The 19,314-nt window shown below is 35.7% G+C and overlaps 12 non-coding genes across 12 annotated transcripts; all 12 read right to left on the reverse strand.

The window, feature by feature from the left end:
- Positions 1 to 566: 566 nt before the first annotated feature.
- Positions 567 to 684, reverse strand: LOC145997620 (U5 spliceosomal RNA). The gene has a single exon (XR_014443019.1). It is a non-coding gene; the product is annotated as a U5 spliceosomal RNA (small nuclear RNA).
- A 1,558-nt stretch (positions 685 to 2,242) lies between these two features.
- LOC145997656 (U5 spliceosomal RNA) lies at positions 2,243 to 2,360 on the reverse strand. The gene has a single exon (XR_014443053.1). It is a non-coding gene; the product is annotated as a U5 spliceosomal RNA (small nuclear RNA).
- A 1,563-nt stretch (positions 2,361 to 3,923) lies between these two features.
- Positions 3,924 to 4,041, reverse strand: LOC145997621 (U5 spliceosomal RNA). The gene has a single exon (XR_014443020.1). It is a non-coding gene; the product is annotated as a U5 spliceosomal RNA (small nuclear RNA).
- A 1,561-nt stretch (positions 4,042 to 5,602) lies between these two features.
- LOC145997622 (U5 spliceosomal RNA) lies at positions 5,603 to 5,720 on the reverse strand. The gene has a single exon (XR_014443021.1). It is a non-coding gene; the product is annotated as a U5 spliceosomal RNA (small nuclear RNA).
- A 1,565-nt stretch (positions 5,721 to 7,285) lies between these two features.
- Positions 7,286 to 7,403, reverse strand: LOC145997623 (U5 spliceosomal RNA). Its single transcript, XR_014443022.1, has one exon. It is a non-coding gene; the product is annotated as a U5 spliceosomal RNA (small nuclear RNA).
- A 1,562-nt stretch (positions 7,404 to 8,965) lies between these two features.
- Positions 8,966 to 9,083, reverse strand: LOC145997625 (U5 spliceosomal RNA). Its single transcript, XR_014443024.1, has one exon. It is a non-coding gene; the product is annotated as a U5 spliceosomal RNA (small nuclear RNA).
- Positions 9,084 to 10,647: 1,564 nt separating this feature from the next.
- Positions 10,648 to 10,765, reverse strand: LOC145997626 (U5 spliceosomal RNA). The gene has a single exon (XR_014443025.1). It is a non-coding gene; the product is annotated as a U5 spliceosomal RNA (small nuclear RNA).
- A 1,565-nt stretch (positions 10,766 to 12,330) lies between these two features.
- On the reverse strand, positions 12,331 to 12,448 carry LOC145997627 (U5 spliceosomal RNA). The gene has a single exon (XR_014443026.1). It is a non-coding gene; the product is annotated as a U5 spliceosomal RNA (small nuclear RNA).
- Positions 12,449 to 14,010: 1,562 nt separating this feature from the next.
- On the reverse strand, positions 14,011 to 14,128 carry LOC145997628 (U5 spliceosomal RNA). Its single transcript, XR_014443027.1, has one exon. It is a non-coding gene; the product is annotated as a U5 spliceosomal RNA (small nuclear RNA).
- Positions 14,129 to 15,690: 1,562 nt separating this feature from the next.
- LOC145997629 (U5 spliceosomal RNA) lies at positions 15,691 to 15,808 on the reverse strand. The gene has a single exon (XR_014443028.1). It is a non-coding gene; the product is annotated as a U5 spliceosomal RNA (small nuclear RNA).
- A 1,565-nt stretch (positions 15,809 to 17,373) lies between these two features.
- On the reverse strand, positions 17,374 to 17,491 carry LOC145997630 (U5 spliceosomal RNA). The gene has a single exon (XR_014443029.1). It is a non-coding gene; the product is annotated as a U5 spliceosomal RNA (small nuclear RNA).
- Positions 17,492 to 19,052: 1,561 nt separating this feature from the next.
- LOC145997631 (U5 spliceosomal RNA) lies at positions 19,053 to 19,170 on the reverse strand. The gene has a single exon (XR_014443030.1). It is a non-coding gene; the product is annotated as a U5 spliceosomal RNA (small nuclear RNA).
- Between the last annotated feature and the right edge of the window lie 144 nt (positions 19,171 to 19,314).

Genomic DNA, 19,314 nt, shown 5'->3' on the forward strand with positions numbered 1-19,314 from the left:
GTGGTAGCTTCTGATTAATTATCATCGTGAATGGATCTAAATCTTAAACATCTGCATAAATCATAGCCATGAATTTTAAACGTGGCCCACGGTATTCATCACCTTATGTGTGTTATTTGATGTACATTTCGAACCACTGAGCTGATTCTAATGCACAATAAAGAGAATGATACTCATTTAAAGAAAACGCGTAGTTACAAAACACACAAATAATCACAAACTATCAAACGTCAAGTATCAAAATGTGTTTTAAACAAATCTGAAAAGAAACATGTTTCAAACGCTTTGTTTAAACATTTGAAATAAACAAAGAAATATGTTTTAAACGGAGAAAACATATTGTTTAAAACACTTTGCTTTGATCATGCTAACTCTGTTTCCATACAATTCTCCCTGTGAAGTCATTTCCATGTTCGGCTTCGTTGTGAAATGACAAGAGCATTTGGAAATTTAGCAGGAAGCGCCCATACAGATCCTCCTGCCTGCAAATTTCAGAAGGTGAGAGATTATCAAGCTGAGCAAGAGCACACATTTCCACCTACAGTTTTCGTTGTGTTTGCTAATCGGGCTCAGTTTGTACCAAGCCTTTATAAAAAATAATAATAGACTCGTTTGTTGTTCCCCTCCACGGAAATCTTTAGTAAAAGGCGAAAGATTTTTGCGTATGAAGGGAAACCAGAGTTGTTTCCAGGCCACCAATTTTTCCTAGCCTATGTTGCAGTTCAATTCACTGCTCATGGGAACGTGTAGGTTCCGTAGGAAATCGCTGTTTTACTTGTTGAAATATAAAACCTCGTTTTGTGTGATTTTCGTTTCTTAAAACGAGAAAATAAGGATATAAATCCGTGCCGATTTCTAATTTGCGTCATGTGCACGGACCAACGTACACAAATGATAAACCGACAGCAAATTCTGCCATCTCTCGGCCACCATTTCAACTAGTGGGAACTTGTACTTTGGCAACACATTCCATTTCACGAAGAATTTTCAGTTTACCTGTTCTCATATGCAACACGATTACACTTTCGGGTTTCTCCCACAGGCATGCTTAATAATGTTTCGCAAAGAAACCACACCGAAGCAGGAAAGAAAATTACCGCAGTTATTTCGGTTATGACGGGTCACTTTCATGTCGTGCGATTCTTGCACGTATATATGTAGTGATGGAATCTCGAAATTTAGTATAGATTGGGCAATAGCCATGAATATAAAACAAGATAGTTCCGTGGAAATTACTTAACGTAATAATTCTCGGCATCAAAGCAAGTTACATTTCGACAATTGTAAATTAGAGAGAAAGAAATAAGTAAAAGGAATTTTGTGTTCCAAAATTTCCTATCATACGCTAACGACTTCTTTTTCACAATGTTACTTCCATACAGGGTTGGCAAATTTGTGTTCTTTTGTTTGTTTTAACATGATTTTAATGTTGATTTGTCGAAAAGGATATATTTTTTTTAAAAAAATAAAACTTTTAAACAAAATGCCAAGATGACATTTTTTTAAGAATAATGAAAAATAATGTATCTGTAGAACATCCAAGGATTGATTGTGTTCATATTACAAGCAAACGCTTGACTAACTTCTTAAAATACACATTTATGTTAGTCTTAAATCTCGCCTGTACGCTGTTCGAGAAGCTCCAACTAATCCACAGTTTCCAGGCCCCACTGAGTTCAAGTGGTAGCTTCTGATTAATTATCATCGTGAATGGATCTAAATCTTAAACATCTGCATAAATCATAGCCACGAATTTTAAACGTGGCCCACGGTAATCATCACCATATGTGTGTTATTTGATGTACATTTTGAACCACTGAGCAGATTCTAATGCACAATGAAAAGAATGATACTCATTTAAAGAAAACGCGTAGTTACAAAACACACAAATTATCACAAACTATCAAACGTCAAGTATCAAAATGTGTTTTAAACAAATCTGAAAAGAAACATGTTTCAAACGCTTTGTTTAAACATTTGAAATAAACAAAGAAATATGTTTTAAACGGAGAAAACATATTGTTTAAAACACTTTGTTTTTATCATGCTAACTCTGTTTCCATACAATCCTCCCTGTGAAGTCATTTCCATGTTCGGCTTCGTTTGTGAAATGACAAGAGCATTTGGAAATTTAGCAGCAAGCGCCCATACAGATCCTCCTGCCTGCAAATTTCAGACGGTGAGAGATTATCAAGCAAGAGCACACATTTCCACCTACAGTTTTCGTTGTGTTTGCTAATCGGGCTCAGTTTGTACCAAGCCTTTATAAAAAATAATATTAGACTCGCTTGTTGTTCCCCTCCACGGAAATCTTTAGTAAAAGGCGAAAGATTTTTGCGTATGAAGGGAAACCAGAGTTGTTTCCAGGCCACCAATTTTTCCTAGCCTATGTTGCAGTTCTATTCACTGCTCATGGGAACGTGTAGGTTCCGTAGGAAATTGCTGTTTTACTTGCTGAAACATAAAACCTCGTTTTGTGTGATTTTCGTTTCTTAAAACGAGTGAATAAGGATATAAATCCGTGCCGATTTCTAATTTGCGTCATGTGCACGGACCAACGTACACAAATGATAAACCGACAGCAAATTCTGCCATCTCTCGGCCACCATTTCAACTAGTGGGAACTTGTACTTTGGCAACAAATTCCATTTCACGAAGAATTTTCAGTTTACCTGTTCTCATATGCAACACGATTACACTTTCGGGTTTCTCCCACAGGCATGCTTAATAATGTTTCGTAAAGAAACCAAACCGAAGCAAGAAAGAAAATTACCGCAGTTATTTCGGTTATGACGGGTCACTTTCATGTCATGCGATTCTTGCACGTATAGATGTAGTGATGGAATCTCGAAATTTACTATAGATTGGGAAATAGCCATGAATATAAAACAAGATAGTTCCGTGGAAATTACTTAACGTAATAATTCTCGGCATCAAAGCAAGTTACATTTCGACAATTGTAAATTAGAGAGAAAGAAATAAGTAAAAGGAATTTTGTGTTCCAAAATTTCCTATCATACGCTAACGACTTGTTTTTCACAATGTTACTTCCATACAGGGTTGGCAAATTTGTGTTCTTTTGTTTGTTTTAACATGCTTTTAATGTTGATTTGTCGAAAAGGATATATTTTTTTTTAAAAAAATAAAACTTTTAAACAAAATGCCAAGATGACATTTTTTTAAGAATAATGAAAAATAATGTATCTGTAGAACATCCAAGGATTGATTGTGTTCATATTACAAGCAAACGCTTGACTAACTTCTTAAAATACACATTTATGTTAGTCTTAAATCTCGCCTGTACGCTGTTCGAGAAGCTCCAACTAATCCACAGTTTCCAGGCCCTACTGAGTCCAAGTGGTAGCTTCTGATTAATTATCATCGTGAATGGATCTAAATCTTAAACATCTGCATAAGTCATAGCCATGAATTTTGAACGTGGCCCACGGTATTCATCACCATATGTGTGTTATTTGATGTACATTTTGAACCACTGAGCAGATTCTAATGCACAATGAAGAGAATGATACTCATTTAAAGAAAACGCGTAGTTACAAAACACACAAATAATCACAAACTATCAAACGTCAAGTATCAAAATGTGTTTTAAACAAATCTGAAAAGAAACATGTTTCAAACGCTTTGTTTAAACATTTGAAATAAACAAAGAAATATGTTTTAAACGGAGAAAACATATTGTTTAAAACACTTTGTTTTGATCATGCTAACTCTGTTTCCATACAATCCTCCCTGTGAAGTCATTTCCATGTTCGGCTTCGTTGTGAAATGACAAGAGCATTTGGAAATTTAGCAGGAAGCGCCCATACAGATCCTCCTGCCTGCAAATTTCAGAAGGTGAGAGATTATCAAGCTGAGCAAGAGCACACATTTCCACCTACAGTTTTCGTTGTGTTTGCTAATCGGGCTCAGTTTGTACCAAGCCTTTATAAAAAATAATAATAGACTCGTTTGTTGTTCCCCTCCACGGAAATCTTTAGTAAAAGGCGAAAGATTTTTGCGTATGAAGGGAAACCAGAGTTGTTTCCAGGCCACCAATTTTTCCTAGCCTATGTTGCAGTTCAATTCACTGCTCATGGGAACGTGTAGGTTCCGTAGGAAATCGCTGTTTTACTTGTTGAAATATAAAAACTCGTTTTGTGTGATTTTCGATTCTTAAAACGAGAAAATAAGGATATAAATCCGTGCCGATTTCTAATTTGCGTCATGTGCACGGACCAACGTACACAAATGATAAACCGACAGCAAATTCTGCCATCTCTCGGCCACCATTTCAACTAGTGGGAACTTGTACTTTGGCAACACATTCCATTTCACGAAGAATTTTCAGTTTACCTGTTCTCATATGCAGCACGATTACACTTTCGGGTTTCTCCCACAGGCATGCTTAATAATGTTTCGTAAAGAAACCACACCGAAGCAGGAAAGAAAATTACCGCAGTTATTTCGGTTATGACGGGTCACTTTCATGTCGTGCGATTCTTGCACGTATATATGTAGTGATGGAATCTCGAAATTTAGTATAGATTGGGCAATAGCCATGAATATAAAACAAGATAGTTCCGTGGAAATTACTTAACGTAATAATTCTCGGCATCAAAGCAAGTTACATTTCGACAATTGTAAATTAGAGAGAAAGAAATAAGTAAAAGGAATTTTGTGTTCCAAAATTTCCTATCATACGCTAACGACTTCTTTTTCACAATGTTACTTCCATACAGGGTTGGCAAATTTGTGTTCTTTTGTTTGTTTTAACATGCTTTTAATGTTGATTTGTCGAAAAGGATATATTTTTTTTTAAAAAATAAAACTTTTAAACAAAATGCCAAGATGACATTTTTTTAAGGATAATGAAAAATAATGTATCTGTAGAACATCCAAGGATTGATTGTGTTCATATTACAAGCAAACGCTTGACTAACTTCTTAAAATACACATTTATGTTAGTCTTAAATCTCGCCTGTACACTGTTCGAGAAGCTCCAACTAATCCACAGTTTCCAGGCCCCACTGAGTCCAAGTGGTAGCTTCTGATTAATTATCATCGTGAATGGATCTAAATCTTAAACATCTGCATAAGTCATAGCCATGAATTTTGAACGTGGCCCACGGTATTCATCACCATATGTGTGTTATTTGATGTACATTTTGAACCACTGAGCAGATTCTAATGCACAATAAAGAGAATGACACACATTTAAAGAACACGCGTAGTTACAAAACACACAAATAATCACAAACTATCAAACGTCAAGTATCAGAATGTGTTTTAAACAAATCTGAAAAGAAACATGTTTCAAACGCTTTGTTTAAACATTTGAAATAAACAAAGAAATATGTTTTAAACGGAGAAAACATATTGTTTAAATCACTTTGTTTTGATCATGCTAACTCTGTTTCCATACAATCCCCCTGTGAAGTCATTTCCATGTTCGGCTTCGTTGTGAAATGACAAGAGCATTTGGAAATTTAGCAGGAAACGCCCATACAGATCCTCCTGCCTGCAAATTTCAGAAGGTGAGAGATTATCAAGCTGAGCAAGAGCACACATTTCCACCTACAGTTTTCGTTGTGTTTGCTAATCGGGCTCAGTTTGTACCAAGCCTTTATAAAAAATAATAATAGACTCGTTTGTTGTTCCCCTCCACGGAAATCTTTAGTAAAAGGCGAAAGATTTTTGCGTATGAAGGGAAACCAGAGTTGTTTCCAGGCCACCAATTTTTCCTAGCCTATGTTGCAGTTCAATTCACTGCTCATGGGAACGTGTAGGTTACGTAGGAAATTGCTGTTTTACTTGTTGAAATATAAAACCTCGTTTTGTGTGATATTCGTTTCTTAAAACGAGAAAATAAGGATATAAATCCGTGCCGATTTCTAATTTGCGTCATGTGCACGGACCAACGTACACAAATGATAAACCGACAGCAAATTCTGCCATCTCTCGGCCACCATTTCAACTAGTGGGAACTTGTACTTTGGCAACACATTCCATTTCACGAGGAATTTTCAGTTTACCTGTTCTCATATGCAACACGATTACACTTTCGGGTTTCTCCCACAGGCATGCTTAATAATGTTTCGTAAAGAAACCACACCGAAGCAAGAAAGAAAATTACCGCAGTTATTTTGGTTATGACGGGTCACTTTCATGTCATGCGATTCTTGCACGTATTTATGTAGTGATGGAATCTCGAAATTTACTATAGATTGGGTAAAATAGCCATGAATATAAAACAAGATAGTTCCGTGGAAATTACTTAACGTAATAATTCTCGGCATCAAAGCAAGTTACATTTCGACAATTGTAAATTAGAGAGAAAGAAATAAGTAAAAGGAATTTTGTGTTCCAAAATTTCCTATCATACGCTAACGACTCCTTTTTCACAATGTTACTTCCATACAGGGTTGGCAAATTTGTGTTCTTTTGTTTGTTTTAACATGCTTTTAATGTTGATTTGTCGAAAAGGATATATTTTTTTTTAAAAAAATAAAACTTTTAAACAAAATGCCAAGATGACATTTTTTTAAGAATAATGAAAAATAATGTATCTGTAGAATATCCAAGGATTAATTGTGTTCATATTACAAGCAAACGCTTGACTAACTTCTTAAAATACACATTTATGTTAGTCTTAAATCTCGCCTGTACGCTGTTCGAGAAGCTCCAACTAATCCACAGTTTCCAGGCCCCACTGAGTCCAAGTGGTAGCTTCTGATTAATTATCATCGTGAATGGATATAAATCTTAAACATCTGCATAAATCATAGCCATGAATTTTAAACGTGGCCCACGGTATTCATCACCTTATGTGTGTTATTTGATGTACATTTCGAACCACTGAGCTGATTCTAATGCACAATAAAGAGAATGATACTCATTTAAAGAAAACGCGTAGTTACAAAACACACAAATAATCACAAACTATCAAAAGTCAAGTATCAAAATGTGTTTTAAACAAATCTGAAAAGAAACATGTTTCAAACGCTTTGTTTAAACATTTGAAATAAACAAAGAAATATGTTTTAAACGGAGAAAACATATTGTTTAAAACACTTTGTTTTGATCATGCTAACTCTGTTTCCATACAATCCTCCCTGTGAAGTCATTTCCATGTTCGGCTTCGTTGTGAAATGACAAGAGCATTTGGAAATTTAGCAGGAAGCGCCCATACAGATCCTCCTGCCTGCAAATTTCAGAAGGTGAGAGATTATCAAGCTGAGCAAGAGCACACATTTCCACCTACAGTTTTCGTTGTGTTTGCTAATCGGGCTCAGTTTGTACCAAGCCTTTATAAAAAATAATAATAGACTCGTTTGTTGTTCCCCTCCACGGAAATCTTTAGTAAAAGGCGAAAGATTTTTGCGTATGAAGGGAAACCAGAGTTGTTTCCAGGCCACCAATTTTTCCTAGCCTATGTTGCAGTTCAATTCACTGCTCATGGGAACGTGTAGGTTCCGTAGGAAATCGCTGTTTTACTTGTTGAAATATAAAAACTCGTTTTGTGTGATTTTCGATTCTTAAAACGAGAAAATAAGGATATAAATCCGTGCCGATTTCTAATTTGCGTCATGTGCACGGACCAACGTACACAAATGATAAACCGACAGCAAATTCTGCCATCTCTCGGCCACCATTTCAACTAGTGGGAACTTGTACTTTGGCAACACATTCCATTTCACGAAGAATTTTCAGTTTACCTGTTCTCATATGCAGCACGATTACACTTTCGGGTTTCTCCCACAGGCATGCTTAATAATGTTTCGTAAAGAAACCACACCGAAGCAGGAAAGAAAATTACCGCAGTTATTTCGGTTATGACGGGTCACTTTCATGTCGTGCGATTCTTGCACGTATATATGTAGTGATGGAATCTCGAAATTTAGTATAGATTGGGCAATAGCCATGAATATAAAACAAGATAGTTCCGTGGAAATTACTTAACGTAATAATTCTCGGCATCAAAGCAAGTTACATTTCGACAATTGTAAATTAGAGAGAAAGAAATAAGTAAAAGGAATTTTGTGTTCCAAAATTTCCTATCATACGCTAACGACTTCTTTTTCACAATGTTACTTCCATACAGGGTTGGCAAATTTGTGTTCTTTTGTTTGTTTTAACATGCTTTTAATGTTGATTTGTCGAAAAGGATATATTTTTTTTTAAAAAAATAAAACTTTTAAACAAAATGCCAAGATGACATTTTTTTAAGGATAATGAAAAATAATGTATCTGTAGAACATCCAAGGATTGATTGTGTTCATATTACAAGCAAACGCTTGACTAACTTCTTAAAATACACATTTATGTTAGTCTTAAATCTCGCCTGTACACTGTTCGAGAAGCTCCAACTAATCCACAGTTTCCAGGCCCCACTGAGTCCAAGTGGTAGCTTCTGATTAATTATCATCGTGAATGGATCTAAATCTTAAACATCTGCATAAGTCATAGCCATGAATTTTGAACGTGGCCCACGGTATTCATCACCATATGTGTGTTATTTGATGTACATTTTGAACCACTGAGCAGATTCTAATGCACAATAAAGAGAATGACACACATTTAAAGAACACGCGTAGTTACAAAACACACAAATAATCACAAACTATCAAACGTCAAGTATCAGAATGTGTTTTAAACAAATCTGAAAAGAAACATGTTTCAAACGCTTTGTTTAAACATTTGAAATAAACAAAGAAATATGTTTTAAACGGAGAAAACATATTGTTTAAATCACTTTGTTTTGATCATGCTAACTCTGTTTCCATACAATCCCCCTGTGAAGTCATTTCCATGTTCGGCTTCGTTGTGAAATGACAAGAGCATTTGGAAATTTAGCAGGAAGCGCCCATACAGATCCTCCTGCCTGCAAATTTCAGAAGGTGAGAGATTATCAAGCTGAGCAAGAGCACACATTTCCACCTACAGTTTTCGTTGTGTTTGCTAATCGGGCTCAGTTTGTACCAAGCCTTTATAAAAAATAATAATAGACTCGTTTGTTGTTCCCCTCCACGGAAATCTTTAGTAAAAGGCGAAAGATTTTTGCGTATGAAGGGAAACCAGAGTTGTTTCCAGGCCACCAATTTTTCCTAGCCTATGTTGCAGTTCAATTCACTGCTCATGGGAACGTGTAGGTTACGTAGGAAATTGCTGTTTTACTTGTTGAAATATAAAACCTCGTTTTGTGTGATATTCGTTTCTTAAAACGAGAAAATAAGGATATAAATCCGTGCCGATTTCTAATTTGCGTCATGTGCACGGACCAACGTACACAAATGATAAACCGACAGCAAATTCTGCCATCTCTCGGCCACCATTTCAACTAGTGGGAACTTGTACTTTGGCAACACATTCCATTTCACGAGGAATTTTCAGTTTACCTGTTCTCATATGCAACACGATTACACTTTCGGGTTTCTCCCACAGGCATGCTTAATAATGTTTCGTAAAGAAACCACACCGAAGCAAGAAAGAAAATTACCGCAGTTATTTTGGTTATGACGGGTCACTTTCATGTCATGCGATTCTTGCACGTATTTATGTAGTGATGGAATCTCGAAATTTACTATAGATTGGGTAAAATAGCCATGAATATAAAACAAGATAGTTCCGTGGAAATTACTTAACGTAATAATTCTCGGCATCAAAGCAAGTTACATTTCGACAATTGTAAATTAGAGAGAAAGAAATAAGTAAAAGGAATTTTGTGTTCCAAAATTTCCTATCATACGCTAACGACTCCTTTTTCACAATGTTACTTCCATACAGGGTTGGCAAATTTGTGTTCTTTTGTTTGTTTTAACATGCTTTTAATGTTGATTTGTCGAAAAGGATATATTTTTTTTTAAAAAAATAAAACTTTTAAACAAAATGCCAAGATGACATTTTTTTAAGAATAATGAAAAATAATGTATCTGTAGAACATCCAAGGATTAATTGTGTTCATATTACAAGCAAACGCTTGACTAACTTCTTAAAATACACATTTATGTTAGTCTTAAATCTCGCCTGTACGCTGTTCGAGAAGCTCCAACTAATCCACAGTTTCCAGGCCCCACTGAGTCCAAGTGGTAGCTTCTGATTAATTATCATCGTGAATGGATCTAAATCTTAAACATCTGCATAAGTCATAGCCATGAATTTTGAACGTGGCCCACGGTATTCATCACCATATGTGTGTTATTTGATGTACATTTTGAACCACTGAGCAGATTCTAATGCACAATAAAGAGAATGACACACATTTAAAGAACACGCGTAGTTACAAAACACACAAATAATCACAAACTATCAAACGTCAAGTATCAGAATGTGTTTTAAACAAATCTGAAAAGAAACATGTTTCAAACGCTTTGTTTAAACATTTGAAATAAACAAAGAAATATGTTTTAAACGGAGAAAACATATTGTTTAAATCACTTTGTTTTGATCATGCTAACTCTGTTTCCATACAATCCCCCTGTGAAGTCATTTCCATGTTCGGCTTCGTTGTGAAATGACAAGAGCATTTGGAAATTTAGCAGGAAACGCCCATACAGATCCTCCTGCCTGCAAATTTCAGAAGGTGAGAGATTATCAAGCTGAGCAAGAGCACACATTTCCACCTACAGTTTTCGTTGTGTTTGCTAATCGGGCTCAGTTTGTACCAAGCCTTTATAAAAAATAATAATAGACTCGTTTGTTGTTCCCCTCCACGGAAATCTTTAGTAAAAGGCGAAAGATTTTTGCGTATGAAGGGAAACCAGAGTTGTTTCCAGGCCACCAATTTTTCCTAGCCTATGTTGCAGTTCAATTCACTGCTCATGGGAACGTGTAGGTTACGTAGGAAATTGCTGTTTTACTTGTTGAAATATAAAACCTCGTTTTGTGTGATATTCGTTTCTTAAAACGAGAAAATAAGGATATAAATCCGTGCCGATTTCTAATTTGCGTCATGTGCACGGACCAACGTACACAAATGATAAACCGACAGCAAATTCTGCCATCTCTCGGCCACCATTTCAACTAGTGGGAACTTGTACTTTGGCAACACATTCCATTTCACGAGGAATTTTCAGTTTACCTGTTCTCATATGCAACACGATTACACTTTCGGGTTTCTCCCACAGGCATGCTTAATAATGTTTCGTAAAGAAACCACACCGAAGCAAGAAAGAAAATTACCGCAGTTATTTTGGTTATGACGGGTCACTTTCATGTCATGCGATTCTTGCACGTATTTATGTAGTGATGGAATCTCGAAATTTACTATAGATTGGGTAAAATAGCCATGAATATAAAACAAGATAGTTCCGTGGAAATTACTTAACGTAATAATTCTCGGCATCAAAGCAAGTTACATTTCGACAATTGTAAATTAGAGAGAAAGAAATAAGTAAAAGGAATTTTGTGTTCCAAAATTTCCTATCATACGCTAACGACTCCTTTTTCACAATGTTACTTCCATACAGGGTTGGCAAATTTGTGTTCTTTTGTTTGTTTTAACATGCTTTTAATGTTGATTTGTCGAAAAGGATATATTTTTTTTTAAAAAAATAAAACTTTTAAACAAAATGCCAAGATGACATTTTTTTAAGAATAATGAAAAATAATGTATCTGTAGAATATCCAAGGATTAATTGTGTTCATATTACAAGCAAACGCTTGACTAACTTCTTAAAATACACATTTATGTTAGTCTTAAATCTCGCCTGTACGCTGTTCGAGAAGCTCCAACTAATCCACAGTTTCCAGGCCCCACTGAGTCCAAGTGGTAGCTTCTGATTAATTATCATCGTGAATGGATATAAATCTTAAACATCTGCATAAATCATAGCCATGAATTTTAAACGTGGCCCACGGTATTCATCACCTTATGTGTGTTATTTGATGTACATTTCGAACCACTGAGCTGATTCTAATGCACAATAAAGAGAATGATACTCATTTAAAGAAAACGCGTAGTTACAAAACACACAAATAATCACAAACTATCAAACGTCAAGTATCAAAATGTGTTTTAAACAAATCTGAAAAGAAACATGTTTCAAACGCTTTGTTTAAACATTTGAAATAAACAAAGAAATATGTTTTAAACGGAGAAAACATATTGTTTAAAACACTTTGTTTTGATCATGCTAACTCTGTTTCCATACAATCCTCCCTGTGAAGTCATTTCCATGTTCGGCTTCGTTGTGAAATGACAAGAGCATTTGGAAATTTAGCAGGAAGCGCCCATACAGATCCTCCTGCCTGCAAATTTCAGAAGGTGAGAGATTATCAAGCTGAGCAAGAGCACACATTTCCACCTACAGTTTTCGTTGTGTTTGCTAATCGGGCTCAGTTTGTACCAAGCCTTTATAAAAAATAATAATAGACTCGTTTGTTGTTCCCCTCCACGGAAATCTTTAGTAAAAGGCGAAAGATTTTTGCGTATGAAGGGAAACCAGAGTTGTTTCCAGGCCACCAATTTTTCCTAGCCTATGTTGCAGTTCAATTCACTGCTCATGGGAACGTGTAGGTTCCGTAGGAAATCGCTGTTTTACTTGTTGAAATATAAAAACTCGTTTTGTGTGATTTTCGATTCTTAAAACGAGAAAATAAGGATATAAATCCGTGCCGATTTCTAATTTGCGTCATGTGCACGGACCAACGTACACAAATGATAAACCGACAGCAAATTCTGCCATCTCTCGGCCACCATTTCAACTAGTGGGAACTTGTACTTTGGCAACACATTCCATTTCACGAAGAATTTTCAGTTTACCTGTTCTCATATGCAGCACGATTACACTTTCGGGTTTCTCCCACAGGCATGCTTAATAATGTTTCGTAAAGAAACCACACCGAAGCAGGAAAGAAAATTACCGCACTTATTTCGGTTATGACGGGTCACTTTCATGTCGTGCGATTCTTGCACGTATATATGTAGTGATGGAATCTCGAAATTTAGTATAGATTGGGCAATAGCCATGAATATAAAACAAGATAGTTCCGTGGAAATTACTTAACGTAATAATTCTCGGCATCAAAGCAAGTTACATTTCGACAATTGTAAATTAGAGAGAAAGAAATAAGTAAAAGGAATTTTGTGTTCCAAAATTTCCTATCATACGCTAACGACTTCTTTTTCACAATGTTACTTCCATACAGGGTTGGCAAATTTGTGTTCTTTTGTTTGTTTTAACATGCTTTTAATGTTGATTTGTCGAAAAGGATATATTTTTTTTTAAAAAAATAAAACTTTTAAACAAAATGCCAAGATGACATTTTTTTAAGGATAATGAAAAATAATGTATCTGTAGAACATCCAAGGATTGATTGTGTTCATATTACAAGCAAACGCTTGACTAACTTCTTAAAATACACATTTATGTTAGTCTTAAATCTCGCCTGTACACTGTTCGAGAAGCTCCAACTAATCCACAGTTTCCAGGCCCCACTGAGTCCAAGTGGTAGCTTCTGATTAATTATCATCGTGAATGGATCTAAATCTTAAACATCTGCATAAGTCATAGCCATGAATTTTGAACGTGGCCCACGGTATTCATCACCATATGTGTGTTATTTGATGTACATTTTGAACCACTGAGCAGATTCTAATGCACAATAAAGAGAATGACACACATTTAAAGAACACGCGTAGTTACAAAACACACAAATAATCACAAACTATCAAACGTCAAGTATCAGAATGTGTTTTAAACAAATCTGAAAAGAAACATGTTTCAAACGCTTTGTTTAAACATTTGAAATAAACAAAGAAATATGTTTTAAACGGAGAAAACATATTGTTTAAATCACTTTGTTTTGATCATGCTAACTCTGTTTCCATACAATCCCCCTGTGAAGTCATTTCCATGTTCGGCTTCGTTGTGAAATGACAAGAGCATTTGGAAATTTAGCAGGAAGCGCCCATACAGATCCTCCTGCCTGCAAATTTCAGAAGGTGAGAGATTATCAAGCTGAGCAAGAGCACACATTTCCACCTACAGTTTTCGTTGTGTTTGCTAATCGGGCTCAGTTTGTACCAAGCCTTTATAAAAAATAATAATAGACTCGTTTGTTGTTCCCCTCCACGGAAATCTTTAGTAAAAGGCGAAAGATTTTTGCGTATGAAGGGAAACCAGAGTTGTTTCCAGGCCACCAATTTTTCCTAGCCTATGTTGCAGTTCAATTCACTGCTCATGGGAACGTGTAGGTTACGTAGGAAATTGCTGTTTTACTTGTTGAAATATAAAACCTCGTTTTGTGTGATATTCGTTTCTTAAAACGAGAAAATAAGGATATAAATCCGTGCCGATTTCTAATTTGCGTCATGTGCACGGACCAACGTACACAAATGATAAACCGACAGCAAATTCTGCCATCTCTCGGGCACCATTTCAACTAGTGGGAACTTGTACTTTGGCAACACATTCCATTTCACGAAGAATTTTCAGTTTACCTGTTCTCATATGCAGCACGATTACACTTTCGGGTTTCTCCCACAGGCATGCTTAATAATGTTTCGTAAAGAAACCACACCGAAGCAGGAAAGAAAATTACCGCACTTATTTCGGTTATGACGGGTCACTTTCATGTCGTGCGATTCTTGCACGTATATATGTAGTGATGGAATCTCGAAATTTAGTATAGATTGGGCAATAGCCATGAATATAAAACAAGATAGTTCCGTGGAAATTACTTAACGTAATAATTCTCGGCATCAAAGCAAGTTACATTTCGACAATTGTAAATTAGAGAGAAAGAAATAAGTAAAAGGAATTTTGTGTTCCAAAATTTCCTATCATACGCTAACGACTTCTTTTTCACAATGTTACTTCCATACAGGGTTGGCAAATTTGTGTTCTTTTGTTTGTTTTAACATGCTTTTAATGTTGATTTGTCGAAAAGGATATATTTTTTTTTAAAAAAATAAAACTTTTAAACAAAATGCCAAGATGACATTTTTTTAAGGATAATGAAAAATAATGTATCTGTAGAACATCCAAGGATTGATTGTGTTCATATTACAAGCAAACGCTTGACTAACTTCTTAAAATACACATTTATGTTAGTCTTAAATCTCGCCTGTACACTGTTCGAGAAGCTCCAACTAATCCACAGTTTCCAGGCCCCACTGAGTCCAAGTGGTAGCTTCTGATTAATTATCATCGTGAATGGATCTAAATCTTAAACATCTGCATAAGTCATAGCCATGAATTTTGAACGTGGCCCACGGTATTCATCACCATATGTGTGTTATTTGATGTACATTTTGAACCACTGAGCAGATTCTAATGCACAATAAAGAGAATGACACACATTTAAAGAACACGCGTAGTTACAAAACACACAAATAATCACAAACTATCAAACGTCAAGTATCAGAATGTGTTTTAAACAAATCTGAAAAGAAACATGTTTCAAACGCTTTGTTTAAACATTTGAAATAAACAAAGAAATATGTTTTAAACGGAGAAAACATATTGTTTAAATCACTTTGTTTTGATCATGCTAACTCTGTTTCCATACAATCCCCCTGTGAAGTCATTTCCATGTTCGGCTTCGTTGTGAAATGACAAGAGCATTTGGAAATTTAGCAGGAAGCGCCCATACAGATCCTCCTGCCTGCAAATTTCAGAAGGTGAGAGATTATCAAGCTGAGCAAGAGCACACATTTCCACCTACAGTTTTCGTTGTGTTTGCTAATCGGGCTCAGTTTGTACCAAGCCTTTATAAAAAATAATAATAGACTCGTTTGTTGTTCCCCTCCACGGAAATCTTTAGTAAAAGGCGAAAGATTTTTGCGTATGAAGGGAAACCAGAGTTGTTTCCAGGCCACCAATTTTTCCTAGCCTATGTTGCAGTTCAATTCACTGCTCATGGGAACGTGTAGGTTACGTAGGAAATTGCTGTTTTACTTGTTGAAATATAAAACCTCGTTTTGTGTGATATTCGTTTCTTAAAACGAGAAAATAAGGATATAAATCCGTGCCGATTTCTAATTTGCGTCATGTGCACGGACCAACGTACACAAATGATAAACCGACAGCAAATTCTGCCATCTCTCGGCCACCATTTCAACTAGTGGGAACTTGTACTTTGGCAACACATTCCATTTCACGAGGAATTTTCAGTTTACCTGTTCTCATATGCAACACGATTACACTTTCGGGTTTCTCCCACAGGCATGCTTAATAATGTTTCGTAAAGAAACCACACCGAAGCAAGAAAGAAAATTACCGCAGTTATTTTGGTTATGACGGGTCACTTTCATGTCATGCGATTCTTGCACGTATTTATGTAGTGATGGAATCTCGAAATTTACTATAGATTGGGTAAAATAGCCATGAATATAAAACAAGATAGTTCCGTGGAAATTACTTAACGTAATAATTCTCGGCATCAAAGCAAGTTACATTTCGACAATTGTAAATTAGAGAGAAAGAAATAAGTAAAAGGAATTTTGTGTTCCAAAATTTCCTATCATACGCTAACGACTCCTTTTTCACAATGTTACTTCCATACAGGGTTGGCAAATTTGTGTTCTTTTGTTTGTTTTAACATGCTTTTAATGTTGATTTGTCGAAAAGGATATATTTTTTTTTAAAAAAATAAAACTTTTAAACAAAATGCCAAGATGACATTTTTTTAAGAATAATGAAAAATAATGTATCTGTAGAATATCCAAGGATTAATTGTGTTCATATTACAAGCAAACGCTTGACTAACTTCTTAAAATACACATTTATGTTAGTCTTAAATCTCGCCTGTACGCTGTTCGAGAAGCTCCAACTAATCCACAGTTTCCAGGCCCCACTGAGTCCAAGTGGTAGCTTCTGATTAATTATCATCGTGAATGGATATAAATCTTAAACATCTGCATAAATCATAGCCATGAATTTTAAACGTGGCCCACGGTATTCATCACCTTATGTGTGTTATTTGATGTACATTTCGAACCACTGAGCTGATTCTAATGCACAATAAAGAGAATGATACTCATTTAAAGAAAACGCGTAGTTACAAAACACACAAATAATCACAAACTATCAAACGTCAAGTATCAAAATGTGTTTTAAACAAATCTGAAAAGAAACATGTTTCAAACGCTTTGTTTAAACATTTGAAATAAACAAAGAAATATGTTTTAAACGGAGAAAACATATTGTTTAAAACACTTTGTTTTGATCATGCTAACTCTGTTTCCATACAATCCTCCCTGTGAAGTCATTTCCATGTTCGGCTTCGTTGTGAAATGACAAGAGCATTTGGAAATTTAGCAGGAAGCGCCCATACAGATCCTCCTGCCTGCAAATTTCAGAAGGTGAGAGATTATCAAGCTGAGCAAGAGCACACATTTCCACCTACAGTTTTCGTTGTGTTTGCTAATCGGGCTCAGTTTGTACCAAGCCTTTATAAAAAATAATAATAGACTCGTTTGTTGTTCCCCTCCACGGAAATCTTTAGTAAAAGGCGAAAGATTTTTGCGTATGAAGGGAAACCAGAGTTGTTTCCAGGCCACCAATTTTTCCTAGCCTATGTTGCAGTTCAATTCACTGCTCATGGGAACGTGTAGGTTCCGTAGGAAATCGCTGTTTTACTTGTTGAAATATAAAAACTCGTTTTGTGTGATTTTCGATTCTTAAAACGAGAAAATAAGGATATAAATCCGTGCCGATTTCTAATTTGCGTCATGTGCACGGACCAACGTACACAAATGATAAACCGACAGCAAATTCTGCCATCTCTCGGCCACCATTTCAACTAGTGGGAACTTGTACTTTGGCAACACATTCCATTTCACGAAGAATTTTCAGTTTACCTGTTCTCATATGCAGCACGATTACACTTTCGGGTTTCTCCCACAGGCATGCTTAATAATGTTTCGTAAAGAAACCACACCGAAGCAGGAAAGAAAATTACCGCAGTTATTTCGGTTATGACGGGTCACTTTCATGTCGTGCGATTCTTGCACGTATATATGTAGTGATGGAATCTCGAAATTTAGTATAGATTGGGCAATAGCCATGAATATAAAACAAGATAGTTCCGTGGAAATTACTTAACGTAATAATTCTCGGCATCAAAGCAAGTTACATTTCGACAATTGTAAATTAGAGAGAAAGAAATAAGTAAAAGGAATTTTGTGTTCCAAAATTTCCTATCATACGCTAACGACTTCTTTTTCACAATGTTACTTCCATACAGGGTTGGCAAATTTGTGTTCTTTTGTTTGTTTTAACATGCTTTTAATGTTGATTTGTCGAAAAGGATATATTTTTTTTTAAAAAATAAAACTTTTAAACAAAATGCCAAGATGACATTTTTTTAAGGATAATGAAAAATAATGTATCTGTAGAACATCCAAGGATTGATTGTGTTCATATTACAAGCAAACGCTTGACTAACTTCTTAAAATACACATTTATGTTAGTCTTAAATCTCGCCTGTACACTGTTCGAGAAGCTCCAACTAATCCACAGTTTCCAGGCCCCACTGAGTCCAAGTGGTAGCTTCTGATTAATTATCATCGTGAATGGATCTAAATCTTAAACATCTGCATAAGTCATAGCCATGAATTTTGAACGTGGCCCACGGTATTCATCACCATATGTGTGTTATTTGATGTACATTTTGAACCACTGAGCAGATTCTAATGCACAATAAAGAGAATGACACACATTTAAAGAACACGCGTAGTTACAAAACACACAAATAATCACAAACTATCAAACGTCAAGTATCAGAATGTGTTTTAAACAAATCTGAAAAGAAACATGTTTCAAACGCTTTGTTTAAACATTTGAAATAAACAAAGAAATATGTTTTAAACGGAGAAAACATATTGTTTAAATCACTTTGTTTTGATCATGCTAACTCTGTTTCCATACAATCCCCCTGTGAAGTCATTTCCATGTTCGGCTTCGTTGTGAAATGACAAGAGCATTTGGAAATTTAGCAGGAAGCGCCCATACAGATCCTCCTGCCTGCAAATTTCAGAAGGTGAGAGATTATCAAGCTGAGCAAGAGCACACATTTCCACCTACAGTTTTCGTTGTGTTTGCTAATCGGGCTCAGTTTGTACCAAGCCTTTATAAAAAATAATAATAGACTCGTTTGTTGTTCCCCTCCACGGAAATCTTTAGTAAAAGGCGAAAGATTTTTGCGTATGAAGGGAAACCAGAGTTGTTTCCAGGCCACCAATTTTTCCTAGCCTATGTTGCAGTTCAATTCACTGCTCATGGGAACGTGTAGGTTACGTAGGAAATCGCTGTTTTACTTGTTGAAATATAAAACCTCGTTTTGTGTGATATTCGTTTCTTAAAACGAGAG

Source organism: Lepisma saccharinum, chromosome 13 (assembly GCF_977018435.1).
Source record: "Lepisma saccharinum chromosome 13, izLepSacc3.1, whole genome shotgun sequence".
NCBI lineage: Eukaryota > Metazoa > Arthropoda > Insecta > Zygentoma > Lepismatidae > Lepisma > Lepisma saccharinum.